We start from the raw sequence: 17,736 nt of genomic DNA, 5'->3' as shown, positions 1-17,736 counted from the left end.
ACTGCTGCAGTTTAAATTGAGCTCTTTCTTCTTTCACAAAAATAACGAATAGGCTAAATGACAGAATTTAAATACAGGTGTTAACATTTTATTTGTTGAAGTTGAAAGGTGACCTAGTCACTAATTCCCATTACTGAACGCTAAAAAGTCTGTGAAGTTTGACATTCATCAGCCCTTTGTTCCCCAGAACAAAAACAAAAAGGACTGGCAAGGCATGAACAAATGCTTTAATAAATACATTCATTTCCCCTTTGCTTACAATGTGTTTGGATTACAAATTACCACAGCAGATGCTTGGCACACAATAAGATTGGATTTATGGACTTATTTATATATTTTCATCATACCTGCCCTGACATAAGGAAACAAATCAATTTCAACACATACTGCTTAGTGAGTCAAACCTCATTAATAATGGTTGCAAACCTCTCTATTTGAATTGTGTTGCATTTCATATACAGTATTTATGTGCAAATGAATTGTTAAATACTGTCCTCGCTGGTACAGATGTAGCTGTGGTATGGGGAATAGGGAATCTCTTTGGTTCCTTTTAATGGTCTCACAGCAGATTTTTTGCACAATTTTTGCACTTTTCTTGATTGCGATCTTAATTCTTGGAATTATTTTTGTCTGAAGTGATTGACACATAAGCAATTCATCTGCATGTATTCTTTCAGCATTTCGTTTTCCAAATTGTCTTCTAATCACACTAATCATATGCAGAGAGGCAAAGTGGGGTTTCATTATTTACTGTAAGAAGTAGGACTGAGCAGTACAATCAAATTCAGTACGATATTCTCAAGGCATCCAGTATATTTGCTTCATTAGTCTCGGCCGTATGTGCTGTTATGCCTTGGCGTTATGAATAGAACTGTGTGCAAATGAGATTTATTGAATAAACAAAGTAGCATATGGTATAGTAACTTAATGGAACATGTAAACAGGCTTGTTATTTTATCACACTAACGATGTATACCTGGAAAATATTAGAAACTCACTCCTACAGTACCTAATTGTCTGAATGAAGCAAATTAACTAGTGAATTTCAGACAACTCTAAACTATAAGGGTTACAGTAGGTGATTATTAATTATCTGCAGGGCCTTTGCCTTAAAGGTGGGATATTTATGAGTGGTGGTGAAGGATCGATGCACCTCCATTCCCTCCACGTTAATGGCTGTGCGGGTTTACTCTGGGCGATAGAAGGGACTTGCTGGGAGGTTGTCCTTATTGATTCCGGACATCACTGGAAAAGCTCAGGCCCGTCTCGAGGTGAAGTAAATCCCAGAGTGTGACGTGACGTGACACTCCACGTGACAGCCCTTCCAGATGGGAGATGGAAGGAGGATATAAAATCAGATCAATAAATCTACCTTTTTTTATCAGCAGCAAAGAAAAGTGTTGGGAGGTAGGAGTGGCTCATGAGATTTAGGGCAGGCTCTGATGAAACACTCTACTTTCTCACAGCTAATGAACCTGACCCAGATGTTGCACACGTTGATTCTGCTATTGAGAAAAAAAAGGAAGTGGAGATGCAAACGCAATTCCTGTGGTGTTCAGTTAAATAACTATAGGGTGCTAACACAGAAGAAGGCAGTGAACCCTGCTGAAAAAAACTGCTCAAGCTTGGTTTTGAGATAGCTGGTAGCTGGCTGATCAGTTAGACCAGCTCTATACTCAACATGGTTTGACCAGCTCAAGCTATGTTTTGAAGCAGCTGTTTACTAGTATTTCAAGCTGGTTATAGTTGGATTTTACACCATGAGAACACAACTGTGCACTGACAGACTTCTTCTGAGGAGAATACCACCCAATTACATACTGTAGAGCAACTTTGCCCTCCGTGTGAGGTCAACATCCTTTCAAGGTGACATCATGCTGTGAATGGCGTTTCTAATTAACACATGATATATCTGCAACCATGTGCTAATGCACACACACCATGCATAGCACTTGTTTTAATGGATACCTTATTTCATTTAGGAACCTTCCATCAGAAATATGCACGGCGTTGAATTTGGAGTAGGGTGAGAGATGAGTTCTCACCTCCGGCTCCAGACCCAGTGATTTGGTCGGTAATGTGTCTGGCTTCACGGGGTGTCTGAATTATGAGCGGGCGGGGTGAGCTGACAGTCTCGGTGTTGTTATCACACCCTTCTCCATAATCACCGGCATCTCCAATCTAGTCTGCCTCCCCTGCCCTCCTTCCCCGGGGACCGGGACAGACCCTGCTGTCCCCGTGAGAGTCATGCACAGCAAGGCAAGGACAGAGACGGCACGTGTGTGTGTGTGTGTGTGTGTGTGTGGATGGGCTCTGCATGCTGTCAGAATCCTGGGGTTAAACTCTTCAAACCCAGCTGAAATTACACATAGGAATGGAACGTGATAAAAATGCTGTTTAACCTCCTGAGACCCCCACATTCAATTTTGGCTTCCCTGAGCTCTATACAGTAATTCTGTTAAAATAATGGACATTCAATTCTAATTAAAGAAATATATATTTGTAAAATATTTTCACTGCTGCAGGTTTTTGTCATCCAAGACAAAAAAAGGAGATTCCCCACTGGACCCTTAAAGGTTTTACCACGTATTTCAGAAACGGTTACACTGGCGGTGATTTTAAAAATGCCTACACACAGAAATTAAGCATTTAATCCAAATAATCTCAACTGAAACAAGTGTGACCATGCTCCTTTAATTGATCAATTAAAGTAATTACACAGTTAATTTGCTTCACTGGTTTCTTGAGTATGAATTGGTTGGTAAAAAAGTTAAATCCAGCAGAACTTGTGGTTCTCCAGGACTGCACCTTAGTACTACTGATTCAATCAATTGTATTTGTATAGCCGTTTTCACAGAAGACTGTCACAAAGATGTTTAACAGTAGCAGAAGGGAAGGAAAGCCCCCAAATAAACTACGGGGGTGAAAGACCTCAAACAGTGGTGAGAAAAAACTCCCCGATAGGAAGAAATCTTGGGAGGAACCCGGCTAGAGGGGCATGCCCATCCTCCACTATCCTATAAATTGAGATGGTAACATTTGATGTAGTAAACTAGTAGCTAAATTATTAAGACTGGAGTCTGGAGTTCAGATGGTAGGGGGATGAATCAGTAGCTCTCCAGGAATACATCTTAGTGCTACTGATCTACCCCATGCTTCAGTATGCCAGCGAAGAGACAGAGCAGGGTCCGGGTGCCTCTCCTGGATCCTCACAGAGCCTCCCTGACACGATGAACTCAGCCCAGGAATGGAGATGTATGGACGCCTCGCAGTAAATCCAGCTCGTGTCCCATTTGTTTACGGCTCCATTTTCCCCCAAACAAACTGCTAGATTTCCCAGGAGGGCTCCTGGCCCGCGCCGTCAATCCGACCGGCCGGTGCTTTACAGCCACTGGGGCCAGATGAAAACAGTTAACATACAATTTTTTTAAAAAGGGGGTGACGCTCAAACATAGGCAACTTGTTAGAGCCCAGCAACGGGGGAGCGTCGTAAATCTCCGTCCCGATCACCCGCCGCCACGTCGCTGAATAACCCGCCTTGATTCATTTCGCAGTCGAACCATTACACCCAAATTCTATTCTAATCCTTCTCCTTCTTCAGCCGTCAGAAGGCCTTATCGTTCAGCCCGAGAAGAGCTCCAAGAGAAACGTCTGGCTCTCCTGGCACGGTATCTCTGCTGGTATGCCTTAGTTTGGGGGAGATGCGCTCGTTATTATTTTTTGAAGGGAACATATTGATAATTGATCATGAATCATCTGTGCAAATTTGATTTGGCAGTGCAATATTCCTTTCAGAAGACATCGGCTACAGTACATGAAAGTGATCTAATGCTGGTGCTGGATGTATGCCGCTAGGAAAACAGTGACCATACGAAGTAATTTAATCATCATCTGCCTCTGCCATATGCATTAAATTAATACTGAACGGATGCACTCATTCGAACGTGCAAGCTGCTTTTATTGGCTGCGATATGCGGTTTGACTTTGTGCATTGTGCTGGCATTTTGTTGGACGCCTATAAGCCCCTCGTGTAATGTAAACCAGTCCGACTCGAATCAGCAAATTCATCTCAAGAGGCCACCAAGTTCGATGAGCGTTATATTTCATGTCTGTCCATCTCAGTGGCCACATTCCAAGCCGTACCATGAAATTAATAAGAGCCCATTATCACCCATATGTTAACACAAAATAAACATCTCTGCACACACAAAGGTAAAATATATTTAGTAAAATTGACTAAAATGGTTTGTTCCTTCTACAGAACAAAAATTCCCAGCAGTTTTGCATCAGAACCTCCAGAAAAGAATTTCATTTGAAACGTAATCCTTATTTACTGTCGGGGAGGCACACTGACAGATCCCGCGTATTTCACCCCTCAAGGACGTGACCCTGGTTATTTACACGCCGTAATGAGAGTGTCCGTTGTTTGACGTCATCGTAAATAACCCGGACACACCACTGTGGCCCGAGGATCACCCTCCCAATGGCTATGAAACCCGCATGGTCCCCAAACAGACCAGGGACCTCCGATCCTCCCATGGCTGAGAAATGCCATAAAATTTAAATACAAACAAGGGGCTACAAACACTCCAGTGACTGAGAAGCTACAAAATTTCAATGCACACCAGAGATTACAAACTTTCCGCTGGCTGTGAAAGAACATATTTTCAATACAAACCAGAGGCTGCAAAACCTTCAATAGCTAGAAAAGACCGTATCATTTCAATACAAACAAGGGACTACAAACCCTGCAGACGCTGAGAAAGACCATATCATTTTAATACAAACTAGGGGCTACAGACCCTCCAGTTTCTGAGAAAGATGAAATCATATTAATACAAACTAGGCATTGTAAGCCCTCCAGTGGCTGAGAAAGAGCATATCATTTTAATGCCAACTAGGGACTGCAATCCCTCCAGTGGCTAAGAAAGACCATATTATTTCCAACCGAGGAGGACACTCAGAAATAAGTCACACCATGGTCCTTATCCATCAGAGTACAATGTTTGTGTATCCCCACCTTTTCTCTATAAGAATAGTGCCATGTAGTCTGCTTTCTTTGTCTTATTTTATCCTTGGACACCTGCTTATTGGACATTAAGCAAAATGATACCGTATGTATAAGTCATTCTTACTTTATACTCTTGCATTAATTAATTACTGCATGGTCAGCATTATGAATGAAAGAATTACGAATATCATTTACAGAATGACCAGAGCTAATATCATACATGCTGTGTTTACTGATGTCATATAACTGAAAATCAATGTAAAGAAATGACAGTGTATTTTTAATGTGGCAGAAAATTAGATTTTTTAATGAGAGGTTCTTGCTCAACAGAGAATATCTCTGTTCCATATTTTTGATGACCTTCCATATATTTGATTAATATTACAAAGAGAGGGGTGAAGGCATGAGAGTTTATATCTGTAGTCAGAGGTTGTTTTTAACCGTTTCCAAGCAGTTCAGCTTAAACTGTCTCCACCGTAAAGAAGCCTCATGCAGAGAACATTTTGATTTCAGTGATACAGGGGAGATCATGCCGTATGAAATGAGAGAGAAATTTTCCGAGGTGGAATTTGAACCCCAGCCTCTCACTTGTCGAAATATTTGTCAAGCGAACGTGTTACCAGTCAGGCAAAAGGCTAACTTGGCCATAGCCAAGGGCAACGACATTCTTTAGAGCTTGAGGGTTACGTCATCGGGGAGCGTTCTCGCGGTAACCTGCTACAGGCCTTCACTTTCAGTGAGCTACCCGAGCTGACCCTGCTGTACTCACCGCCCTTTGACTCCCCTTCCTTTTGAAAAGCAGCAACCGCCTTTTTCTTTGTGTCACGGCAGCAATGTAACAAAAGACAGATTTGAGATGGGATTTGAACCCCGGCCTCTCACTGGTCCAAAGATTTGGCAGAAGAACGTTACAGCGTTGTCAGTTTAAGACGAGATCGGTTACCCGCTACAGGCCTTCACTTCTAGCGAACGAGCAGGAGATCATAATCTTGTGGTGATTAAGATGCAGGATGCAGTAGCCCATAGTCTGAGGCACAGCTCATCAGCCTTGAAATGCAGAAGAACAAAGTCTCATTAATGCAATTTAGGAAATAGTAAACAGGAAAGTTTGAATCTTTGCTTCATCTTCTTCTGGTAGGGGTTCTGATGTTGCTGTGAAAGGGTCCCTGCTTACACACATAGTCAGTGCAGGAGTGACCTTTTCTTGACTGCCAGGAAAGAGACGTCTCATTGGCTGAGTATCTCATTGCTCATAGCAGGCCTCTTTCACCAGGACGTTTTAATCCGATCACATACAATGAGTGGACTTAACCATGACCCATTTGCATTAATTTGCCATTTATGTGTGGAGTTATGGCAGCAGCTGCTGGGTGGATCCAGAGCACATTAATTGGGTTATGTACAGGAAGAGAAGCTGATAATATGTTTTACTTGGATGTTTTTGCGGGTCTTAATTATTATTTTGTGAAATCCAATAAAAGTCTTCAGATGATGTTGATGTGATCTGAACAGATGAGAATCACAGACATGTCTTGAGGTTATTTTGGTGGTGGCGATTAGGTCACCCATCAAATAAATTGGTGTGATTATTTTTTGCTCTGAAATCGTGTTAGTACTGTACAGTATGTTTGAGATCAAAGCTTGACTGTGAAAAAACACCAAGGGAGCTTGGCATCTGAACTGAATATTAATTGCACAAATTCTTTCTTTTTTTGTAAATTGTGGCTTTGGAATTAACTCATGTTTTTCTTATTATAAATGGAACTGTTTTCAGCAAGTGGTGACCTTTGGATTTGACTCCTGTGAGTTCAAAGAAACAGTCATTTTCAAAAACATGACTCTGCCAATCTCCAAAATGTCAATCACTGCTTTTGACTGATACGAATCACATTTTCTCCATTGTAACTCAACATACAACGTACATATCATGTTTATACTTTAAGATCAAACCAAAGTATGGCTGTCCTTGTGTGTAGACATGAGGCAGAGAGGAAAGCCAGTTTTTCTCCAAGCATTGGGCACGATTTCACCCACTACTGGAAGCCTTCTACAACAGACATGGATCCTTTTCTGGAACTTGATTAGGTAAACCTGATTGCAGCTATTATTGAGCACTTGTTGGAGCGGAGGCGCTCTGAAACGTGATTGCAGAAGCTGCTCGCGTGTGCTGGAAGTCTGGGAGGCAGCCGGAAGTGGCTCTGCGGGAGGGGAGTTTGAGTGGTCCAGCCACAGGTGCTTATGGTGCCGTGCCGTATGAGATCACTCCCCTAAAGGCTCTTTCTTCTGCGCGAGACTGTGTCTGGAGCAGCCTGCCCACCTGCTGAGTCACTGGTCTGCATTAGTAAAGTAATCATCAGGAAATTACTGCAGAGATGCACTGCAATCAGTGTTCGGGCTGGGGATGTGTGTGCTGTGTGTGTGTGTGTGAGTGCGTGGGTGTGTGTGCATGTGTGTGTGTGTGGGTGAGTGTACGTGTCTGTGTGTGTGCGTGTGGTATAGCATTATGCCATTCTGTTTTTTCAGAGGAGCTACATTAGAGGCTGAAATTACTGTGGAATAGCACCAGAGATAGCAAATGGAATTACACAAAATAATGAAATTAAACAGAACTGAGAGTTCAGCTGAAATCCACAATGACTAAAATGGCAGCAACACGCAATCCTCAAACGCTAAGCAGACGTTTAACCTTTCTCTTTTTACTTTGTAATAACAAATCCAATCCCATAAAAGTGTAATCCCAGTGTTTGACATTTAACTTCTGTTCTGTAGTTTCATAAATGGCATGTATTTTAAAGCAAGTCCCCGATTGTTATTGTTTGTAGGCAATGATAAAAATCCTTTTGAACATCTAAAAGCCTCAGAAACATTGTCCTTGAGTTGTACAGATATATTTTGCCGTTCCACCATTGCCCAGAATGCTTTAACGTACGAGTGCACTCGACATTCTAAGAAGGAGATCTATAAACCCCCAGTAAAGCACTGATCTAGAGGGCCCTGACCCTGTACCCAAAGGCCGTAAAAATACAATGTAACAAAGAAAAATTACTGCCGCCAAATAAACAGGATCGATAAAGATATTATTTGCAGTGGTACCCAAGGAGGTCTAGTCAGCAGAAAGGCCGCCCAGACCGGTCCGACGCATGCTAAACTACTCACATGTAAAATGGGAACTTTTCAGGACAGTTAAGTAGCTCCATTTCAAAAACAGACTAAATTTTCTGCCTGATAAAATTTTACGGCCCTTCGTCCCCACATTGAGGAGGAAGATAAAACTTACGGTCGACAGAGAGAAATGTAACAGGGGAAGAGCACAGCGTGGACCGAGGATGAGAGAACGCATAAACATTTACAGTGCTGTGATGATGTACCAGTCTTAGCGCTGGCCCCCTGACCCCCCCCTACAGTCCTCAGCGTATTGCATTTCTGCAAAGCGAGCCGTATGAATTTATTCCTCTCCTTTCCGCCGGGCTCTGTGAAGCGTGCCTTGCGCGTTTCGTGGAAGCTCCATCGCCGCTCGATTGAGTTCCCCGTTCGCCGGTCTTAATTGTGCGCATCGCAGGCCGTTTACTGTCCTCTCCTTGCTTTTTAGCCACGTGGAGCGTGCCTGCTTTCTTCTGACTGTTCCTTGTTGGAAATCGTTCTTGGCGGTCGCCTCTTTCATCGTGTCCAGTTTCTGTTTGTCGAATGAAAAGGCTAGAACTCAGAGGCGTTACCATGCTGACAGTGTAGCACAGAGGTTGGCAATGAAGGCCGTATCTGTTTCTGGTTTTCATGCAAACTGCTGGCCTTAATTACTTAATTGGCTCTAACATTTACACCATCTGACATTTTAGCTACATTTCTTGATGAATGCATGAATGCCAGTCAAAGACTGTTCTTGTGTCCCGGTATGGTTTTACTGTGATCTAATCTCAGTGAACTAGTGTTGGTGTATAAGGCCAATTAGCTCATTTAGCCAGAGTAATTGGTGGAAACCTGCATACACACCGGCCCTCCAGGACTGGAATTGCCCACCAGTGGTGTACAGAACCAGACGTTCCCAAGTGCTGTTGCTGTTCCCCCACCACCTCCTTCCTGGCTGTTTTCCGCAGCATCAAAATAGGCTACAAAGCCAGAACTGGGGCTCTGAGCTCCCTATATATACTTTTTCCAGATAGAGTGTCCATTCTAATGGCACTTTATATTTCAACAAGCAGAAGAAATCTCCCTGCACTCAGGAGAGTTACTTATTGACACCATCAGGAACCTTATGTACCAGCATATAGTACATACCAAAGGTCTTTATGCCACTCAACAATGGTACTCGCATGTGCCTGACAACAAAGTCTGTGGGACTCATTTGATTGAAAGTGCTTGAAAGTGTCTGAGTGCTCTATACCCGTATGCACAGTATGGAGGCAGGCAAGCTGCTGTACACTGTAGGCCATTGTGTGCCTGTATGCTTGTTGAATGCTGAGAGTGTGACTGCAGTCTGTACACTGTGCCTGGGTAGTATCCTATACACTACAGGCCTGATTTACTAAGACCTTTAGCACTTACAAACCCTTTTCACACATGCAAAGCCAATAACATGGCCAATGAATGGTCATGGTATTTGCTTTGCACCAATCACTGTTTGTCTTACTAGTTTTACGTGTGCTGAAAGATCTTAGTAAATCAGAACCTGCACAGTATGTATTGTACACTGTGTTTTTGTGTTATTTCATAGTGTTTCTGTCTTCTGCAAAGGAAGTTTGCATCTGGGCACGTGTCACCCGGAGTCGGTCCGCCATCGTAGGAATTTAATTTGCTCTAATGCGATGTATTAATCAAAAAGTAATTTTGTTACTGTCAACAGTGATAACGGCGCGGGCCGTATTTCGCCGTCTTTCATCTCTGGCTTTGTTTGCCTGTATTGTAAACGCTGTAATCCGCGGGGTGATCGCCGCCGCTGTCCCTGCATGATAAATACCTCTCAGAACGGCGCGGCCGCACCACTTAATGACATGTTTTATTGGGCTTCCCGGCCAGAGAAGTGCACAAATTGGATTGTTGGATTCCGATTGGCTCTCGGGGGGAGACGCTCTGCACCTGAAAGCGGGATTGGATGAGGAGGGCAGAGGTGGTTCATAATGCTTGCGCACCTCCTCTGGCCTCTTTCCATCCATCATGGAGGATGATTAGTTTTCTTTCTTCAGAGAGTGGAGGGCTCCTCGTTAGAGGTAACTGAATCACTGCCTGTCTCGAGGATTATATAACGTGCATATAACGTGCATCCAAAGTTCATCAAAAGTGACAAGAGAGAGTTTGTCTTGGCATAACAACAGTACTGTAACAGCCACTTTGTAATTGCTTGACTTTTGCATTCCACGATGATGTTAACAATGGCAACTCAATGGACCCTTCCTTGGCTATTCATGTCATTCTGGGAAATATGTTGAAACCATACACACTGTTTATGTTGCAGTAAAGGACGTCACTGAAAAGACAACAGGATATTTAAATCAACAGGGCTTGGTTAGATTCCGGCCCTGATTACACTATCTGGCCATCATTGCAGCGCAGCAGGGAAGACTGCTTCGTACTGAGAGAGAGAAGGAACAGTGTGACCTGAAAATGGACTTGAAGAAAGAATTGAAGACCTGATTGATGAACAATAGGTAGGGATGAATGATGGTTGATTGATAATCAATGATAATGGAAGAAGAAGAAGAAGAAGAAGAAGAAGAAGCAGTTTGGCCAATGATCCAGAATTTTATTTTTAATGTATTGTTTTAATGTATGGAAAGCTTGGCTTAGTCCAGAAGGCACTGATTACAAACACCAAACTACTTCATGAAATAAAGCAAATTACATAAATTACATTCAACACAGCGAAATACTTCATTCCCAGGTTGTGCTCATGCGATGTTTAATGGATTAAACATTTCTGTGGGAAAATGAACAGCACTTTAAAATGTTTCAGTCTTCCACGCACCATTTCCGTGCAAGATATTCATTGGATATCTGAGTGTTTAAAGATGGCCTGAATTAGCACATCTTTGACCAGGAGCTTGGGGAGTTCCTGGGCAATGGCACAATTTATTGGAATCTGATTGCTGTGTGGTTTAACTCCCTTTGCAATCGAAATCCTCAGAAATGCACAAGAAAGGTGCACGGGTGGATTCCTTAGATATTGCGCATCATAATTAGATGATTTCCCCCGGAACAGATTGAACAAGTCAAGTGCAAGCGATATGAGGAAAATTGAGTTTGAAATGATCTGTTGGGGGAAATAAATGTCTGGTTTGCAGATTCAGGGATCTATTTTCAGTCATGATGGAACCTTTCTCACACCTATACTTCACCTGAATGGCCCTATATTTCACACATACTCTAACACAAAGCAGCGGATTTCTAAAAATATTTTAAAACAGTTAAGTTGCTGCAAATGTGGAGAGGAATTGCCAGGCCAAACAATGCACACAGAGAATATTGGGAAATGGAAATAATAGTTATATTTATTGCTCAGGAAGGAATACATTGGACTTGGAGACAGACATATTGTATTAACAGAGGTGTTGTTTGTGTATTGATTTTGAAAAATAAGAATATCAGTACCAAAACAAGTGATTCGAAACTGGCTCAAAGGTATTCTTTTAATGTCACTCATTTAGTTCTTTATCTCAGCCTGTAGCTAGTGGCTAAGATACAATACTGGGGGTGGTTCAAGCCCCCATGTAGCCACAACAAGAATGGTGCAGCTGTTGGGCATTTGAACAAGGCCCTTAACCACACATTGCTCCAGGGGGGATTGTCCCCTGCTTAGACTAATCACCTGTAAGTCGCTTTGGATAAAAGCATCAGATAAATAACTGGAATGTACTGTAACTCAGACCTCAAGCCCAAGATGAGTCCCATGTCCCCACCAACCCCAGGGACACCAGGGGAGGGACACCATTTTGGCCTGGCATGCTGTTGTCTGAACCAGCTCCACAGCGACCTGTTTCATCTCAATTCATAGCAGAGTCGCCTCCTCTTTATCTCACATTACCGGAGCAACACAATAGAGCCATGATTATTTTTCCCACTAATGAAGAAGCGGTCCCAGCGATGCAGGAGGAGGGCGCACAGGGCAGGGGGGAGGCGGGTGTGACCGGGGCGGTAATAAAGACGTCCGGCCGGCTGCAGGTGCACTTTGTTAATCCTCATCCGGCGGCGGGGTCGGTAGACGAGGCTGGCGCGGCCCCAGGGCGAGGCGGCGGCTGTCTGTCACTCCTCCGTTAGCAGCGGGCCGCTCTCGCGCTCGGCAACAAAAGGCCACTCAGTGACCCGTTCCGCACCGCGGGAGCGAACGCTGGGAGAGCTGGGCCGTGCGCTAAAGACCGCCAAGCAATTAACAAGAATACGGCACCGGGAGGTGTCAGTCAGGATGTTCTCGCTCTGCTGCTCTGCCTGTCTCACACCTGCGGGTGCATTAGCATGGGCCGGGCTTCTCCGTCAGGTTCCACTCGCCCCCCTGCTCACCCACCAAGCGCAACATGCTAAGAAGCCTCTATGTGGCCACGCTAAACAAGACAAGGGCCATTAACTTCTACATCGTGGCCGCTTTTAATTGCCACCTTAGCCTTCTGCGGTGATGTGCATTTGTCTCACGGATACTGTTAGCTGTGTTGGTAATGGAGCGGAAGTTTTGACCGATTTCCTCTCGCGCACATAACCTTGTTTACCCCTGGACATGAGGGCTAAAATGGACCTGAATACCTGTATTTTGTGCCTCTAATTGTAGCGTTTGTCCTAATGGCATTCAGGGCGATGACAGCCACGCTGAGCAATTTTACGGGAACACAAACAAAAGGCCCAGGTGTCTTCTGGGAATGAGCCCTCCTGCCTGTGTGACCACACAGCACACAAACTGGGGCAGATCTTGCCTGAGCCAGATATTTTCAAGAGGCCGTACAATGAGCTGGAAAGATAAACAGTCAGAGCGAGCACTGGAGAGGTGGAGAGAGAGAACAATAGCACATAAATCGGGACAGAGCTTGTCGCAACGTCGTGTCCGCTATGAGCCCCTCGATCCGTCAACGCTAATGGACACCTGTGGATCCGTAGTGCTGCTGTCCAGAGCCAAATATTTCCAATCGGGCTAGACAATGAGCTCGAAAGAATACAAAACAGAGCTAGCACTGGAGAGAGGGGGAGAATAGAAGAGGCCTGGGTTAATTGCCCAGTGTTTGATGCCTCCACAATCACCCAGCAGTCAGAAAGGCTTTCAGAAGTGCATTATGTAATTGCGTGAGACTGATTAATTCCACAGTGGGCGGTAAATGGCAGCCTGCCGCACTTCACAGCATTGCCAAATTAGTTCCCAATACTGCTACAATAACTGCACACTAAGTACAGATAAACATGCTTAGGGTGGGTTTAATGCATCCCAAACAATGAAAAGACCATTCAAACAAATATTTGAGAGCCACCAGTATTATTAGGAGAAAAGAGAATACTAGGGCTCAACAGCAGCAATTGTGACACCCATTAAAGATTCCAAAATCTTGTGGACGGTACATAATAAACTAACCGGCCTATAGTTCTTGGGACCGTTCATATATGTTGGTTATATCAAAGAAGCTCAAGAGTAGAATGACTTTACACTCTACGAATAGTTGTAGTATGGATGATCCGAGCTAGTCCTTTGAGAATTATGTGATGCTCTACTTGTAAAAGTCTGAAGAATAGCCTGTCGGGTAGACATCAAAGCACTGACAGCCTTTCAAGGGGCATACTATTGAACATACATGCGTACGTATATCTGACAAGAATCAAGCAGATTTTCTGAGATTTCATGTGTGAAAGAACAGAGGGAGTTGGTAAAGGGACTTGGGGAACGGCCCTACTGCTCTGATACAAGCCTGCACCAAACGCACTGCTGCATTAGATTTGTGATAGCACATGAAATGAAAGGCTGCCCTCTCTGGGGGGCTGACTGCAAACACACTGTAGGTTCAGCGTGACATATTAGATCCTCCTTTCAACTGTTCTCTCACATCAATTTCTACCCTGGAATACAGTACGATATGTTCAGCCTACACGTCGTGGTTAAAGCCTACTTGTAGGGAAATGAGATCTAAAATCCCTGTCAAAAGGGATGTTTGCACAAATGTGTCTTTAATGTAGATCTTTGTGACATGTTGCTATTGTATGCAGTATTACAATGGTTAAGTATTCATATTTTCTGACATTTGAGGCCCAAGGTTTAGTTCAGCAGATTGGGTCAGTAGTTTTGAAGCCGTGGAATTATGATAGTTTGGGGCTGGGGAGAAGTTTAACTAAAAATATTGTTGGGTAAGACTATGAAGTTTTATGTGAAAAGGAGTAGATGAAGGAACCAGGTATTTTCCACTGTAATGAAAATGGGTCCTATGCAGTTGAGAGCTTATGGCATTAACTAAGCACAAGAGGGCGCTGTAGTTGAAGAAAAGATCTGAGTCCAACTGCAGAGCCGAGAAGCCCACAGCCACTGCTTTGTCTACAATAAAAATTATAAATAGACAGCTAAAGTAATCATAAACAATGGACCAATTTAACTACCAAGCTCAAGGGTTAAATTGTATTCTTACTAATTGTTATCATGAATGGCATTTCAAAGTTTGTGATATTTTATAAGAAAGGATTCTCACACCTGAGTGTGTATGAATCTGTATTGAATCAGCTCCAAAACTATCATGGGTTTATTGCTGCAGAAAAGCTGTTCTGACCAGTCGATATCAGCTCTCGGGATCACAGTATTGGATTTCACATGAACAAGGTGTTTTGGGCACCGGGGGACATAGGCAAAGGACCTGGTCAGAACAGGCTGCTCAAGACCCATGACAGCTCAGCATAACCTGTACCATAAACCCACTGATGGGGGTGGTTTAGGAAATCAGAAATATCTGATATCCTCATGCCCTAGAGGCACAGCACTGAGGGACAAGCACTCCCTGTCCGAATTACAGAGACAGTGTTATGAACTTGGTCAGCAAGGTTAACGGCCAGTTCTGTGTTTATCAGGAAAGCTCTTAGGTCAGCTAATTGACTAAAGAAGGGACAGATGGAGCCAGCGTTTACTACTGATTACAAGGAGATCATAAACCCGTTCAATAGGTAAGGAGCTGCTGGGCCAGGCCCATAAAAATCAGAGAGCTTGCAGCTGGATGACATTCTGCCCGACAGCCCATAGACCAGTTAGTAGGAGACCCTGTTCTCTCTCATTAATTAAATGTAGGAAAACAATCAGGAAAATCACAGTAATTCTTGTTTGCTGTACTATTCAAATAATTGTTATGAAAAGTAAGTTTAAGAGGTCATTTACTGGTTAAATACTTGAGGTTTTATTTAAAAATCCATATCAGGGTCGTCAAGTGTTAGGGATTGAAATCAGGTTTAGTAAATAAAGGAATTTTACATGTATGTGTATGTGTGTGTGCCCACCACCAGCTGAACACTGTGTATTCCGTACACAGCTTCCATTAGGATTGTTTCAATATTACAGTCAAGATCAATACCCATAATTAGATGACTTCACTTACACATACAGTAAATGGTGCAAGCAGACGACTGGTTTCTGAACAACAAGAGCTGCTCTTGCATGAGAACTCAGGGACAATTTCACAGAATGAAACGTTCCTTCAATAGACAATAATATTTTAGTCTGTACTACTCTGCAGGGCAGCTGGCTATTATTGTTTTATTAATTAACCTTTATTTATGCAAGGTAGGTTCACTGGGCATGCATTGTCTTTTACAGCAACACCCTTCCGGTTTCTGGAAAGGGGAATTCCCGGAGGAAACCCATGCAGGCACGGGAAGAACATGCAAACTCCACACAGAAAGGCCTCAACCTTCTGAGGACCTACTTGATGTGAGGTGACACTGCTATTGACTGCACCACCGGGTCGCCGAGCGTGCACTCCCATTGTTCTATACGGGATTCAATACAGGACTCATAACTTCTCTGAGACCCGTTATTTTAGCAGGATGAGTACCCTTAGCATGGCAACCCTGTGAAATATAGCAATGGAAAAGTGGCTGCTAGTTTTTATATCTGTCATTCACAGAAAATATTGTCATTGCTTCCCATAATGCAGAAACATGATTAAATATTACTCTCATGTTGCTGCCTATTCACTAATGATAGCACATTAGCAAGCAGGAAAAGCAATCACGGAATAATGGCTTCCCCCAGTATGAGTACATGACAGTCTGGAATCCGTCTGAGGTGAGTGATGAACCTATGGGATCACTTGGAGCACGGACCCTAGCCTCTAGTCTTAAGGAACGCTCCATTGCGCCGCAATGTGTGTAGTGACTAAGCAAATGTGAAATGGCTGCCGGAGACTGGATTGCACTCCGGTTTGTGCTGAGGCGAGCAGTAAGAATGCAGCGTACGGGAGCAGCACTGCTGACTTCCTGAGCCAAGCGGATCTTCTGGCCCCCACAAATGAACTCAGCACATGAAGACTAAGGACAGGGAAACTCTGTCAACCGAATGTTCACTCCATCACTGACTCCTCTCACTGCCTCTCAATATTATAGAGAAGTATCTCCGCTGTTAGAGCAGTTACGTAGTGTCACCAGCACCACATAAATCAGTGTCCCTTTTGCAGGGCCAAGGAAATGGCAGTGCGACATTTATGAGAATTCATTTTTAAATGGACACCAGTGTAGTATAATGAGGTACTTTGAAAGTGTCTGCTTTACCCACCTTATAGGATCAATATCTGTTGTCTTTCACAGACTTGATTGGAATAGTTTAATAAGAGCGTTTTCCCCTTAAAAAAAGTGGTGCACTCAGCTATCCTGCTGTGGTTTCATAGTTTATTTCAGGGAAGTTTATTATTCTATTCATTTCTTTTACAAGTCTGTAAATGTCCCCATTTTCCATGTATTAAAATTGTTGGGAATATTGCTTGTCAGATAAAATTGGCAACAGACAAGGACCAAGCATCAGTCTTGGAAAGAAATCAACTGTGACAGTGCTTTTTAATCATACTCATGGTATTGTTCAAGTGTCCTGACGGACACAAAATCAATATTTCAATTACAGTTCCAAAGCTGCCACGCATCAGTCAAACATATTCATAAAAAAGGGAAGCCCATGTACATTTCTTAGTTTCTCCTGTCATCATTTTGAAACTCAAATGTGAAAGATCAATAATAATAAAATTTTATTTTTTTATTTTAAAGTATAGTATAAAAAGTATTAGTTTGTATTCAGTATAACCAGATTATTTGATAAAGTTACAAAAAACTTTTTCTCTGCCCTCAATCCTTTTTATTTAATAAATTCTGGTAAAGCAGGAAGTTCCAGTGTTGTACAGCTTTATATCCCACAAATCTCATTAGCACAGAAAATGCAGAAGCCTCACATTATAAAGCTAACTCAGTATGTAATTACCATGTCAATGAATAGAAGTCAACAGTGAAGATGGCTTTTAACAAGCAAGTTAGCCATATATCATTTTGAGATTTGAATTACATTAATTCATTCATTCACTCATATATATATTTTTGGCACCCAACATGGGGTTGAGCATATCCAAATCCCACCCAAATTTGGAATGGCCAATTCACTGCCACCGCAGCCATGTACATGTACAAACCTCACTGCCGATTCTGGAGAGTATAGACATGTATGGTTCTCCAACACTAGTGGTGTCCCAAGCTGCTTCTTCTCACACAGACTACAGCTAATGATTTGACATACATATTTCATGTGTTCTGCGTGT

At 43.0% G+C, this 17,736-nt stretch overlaps 1 long non-coding RNA gene across 1 annotated transcript in view; it reads right to left on the bottom strand.

Moving 5' to 3' along the window:
• Positions 1–423: 423 nt before the first annotated feature.
• LOC133107640 (uncharacterized) overlaps positions 424–17,736 on the bottom strand; it is a 27,726-nt gene continuing 10,413 nt past the window's right edge. Inside the window, exon 3 of the long non-coding RNA XR_009704604.1 lies at positions 424–1,321. This is a non-coding gene — a long non-coding RNA (uncharacterized LOC133107640). The remainder of the gene's footprint in view (positions 1,322–17,736) is intronic.

This window comes from Conger conger, chromosome 1 (genome assembly GCF_963514075.1).
Source record: "Conger conger chromosome 1, fConCon1.1, whole genome shotgun sequence".
NCBI classification, from domain to species: Eukaryota; Metazoa; Chordata; class Actinopteri; order Anguilliformes; family Congridae; genus Conger; species Conger conger.
This window is presented reverse-complemented; position numbering and strand designations above follow the sequence as displayed.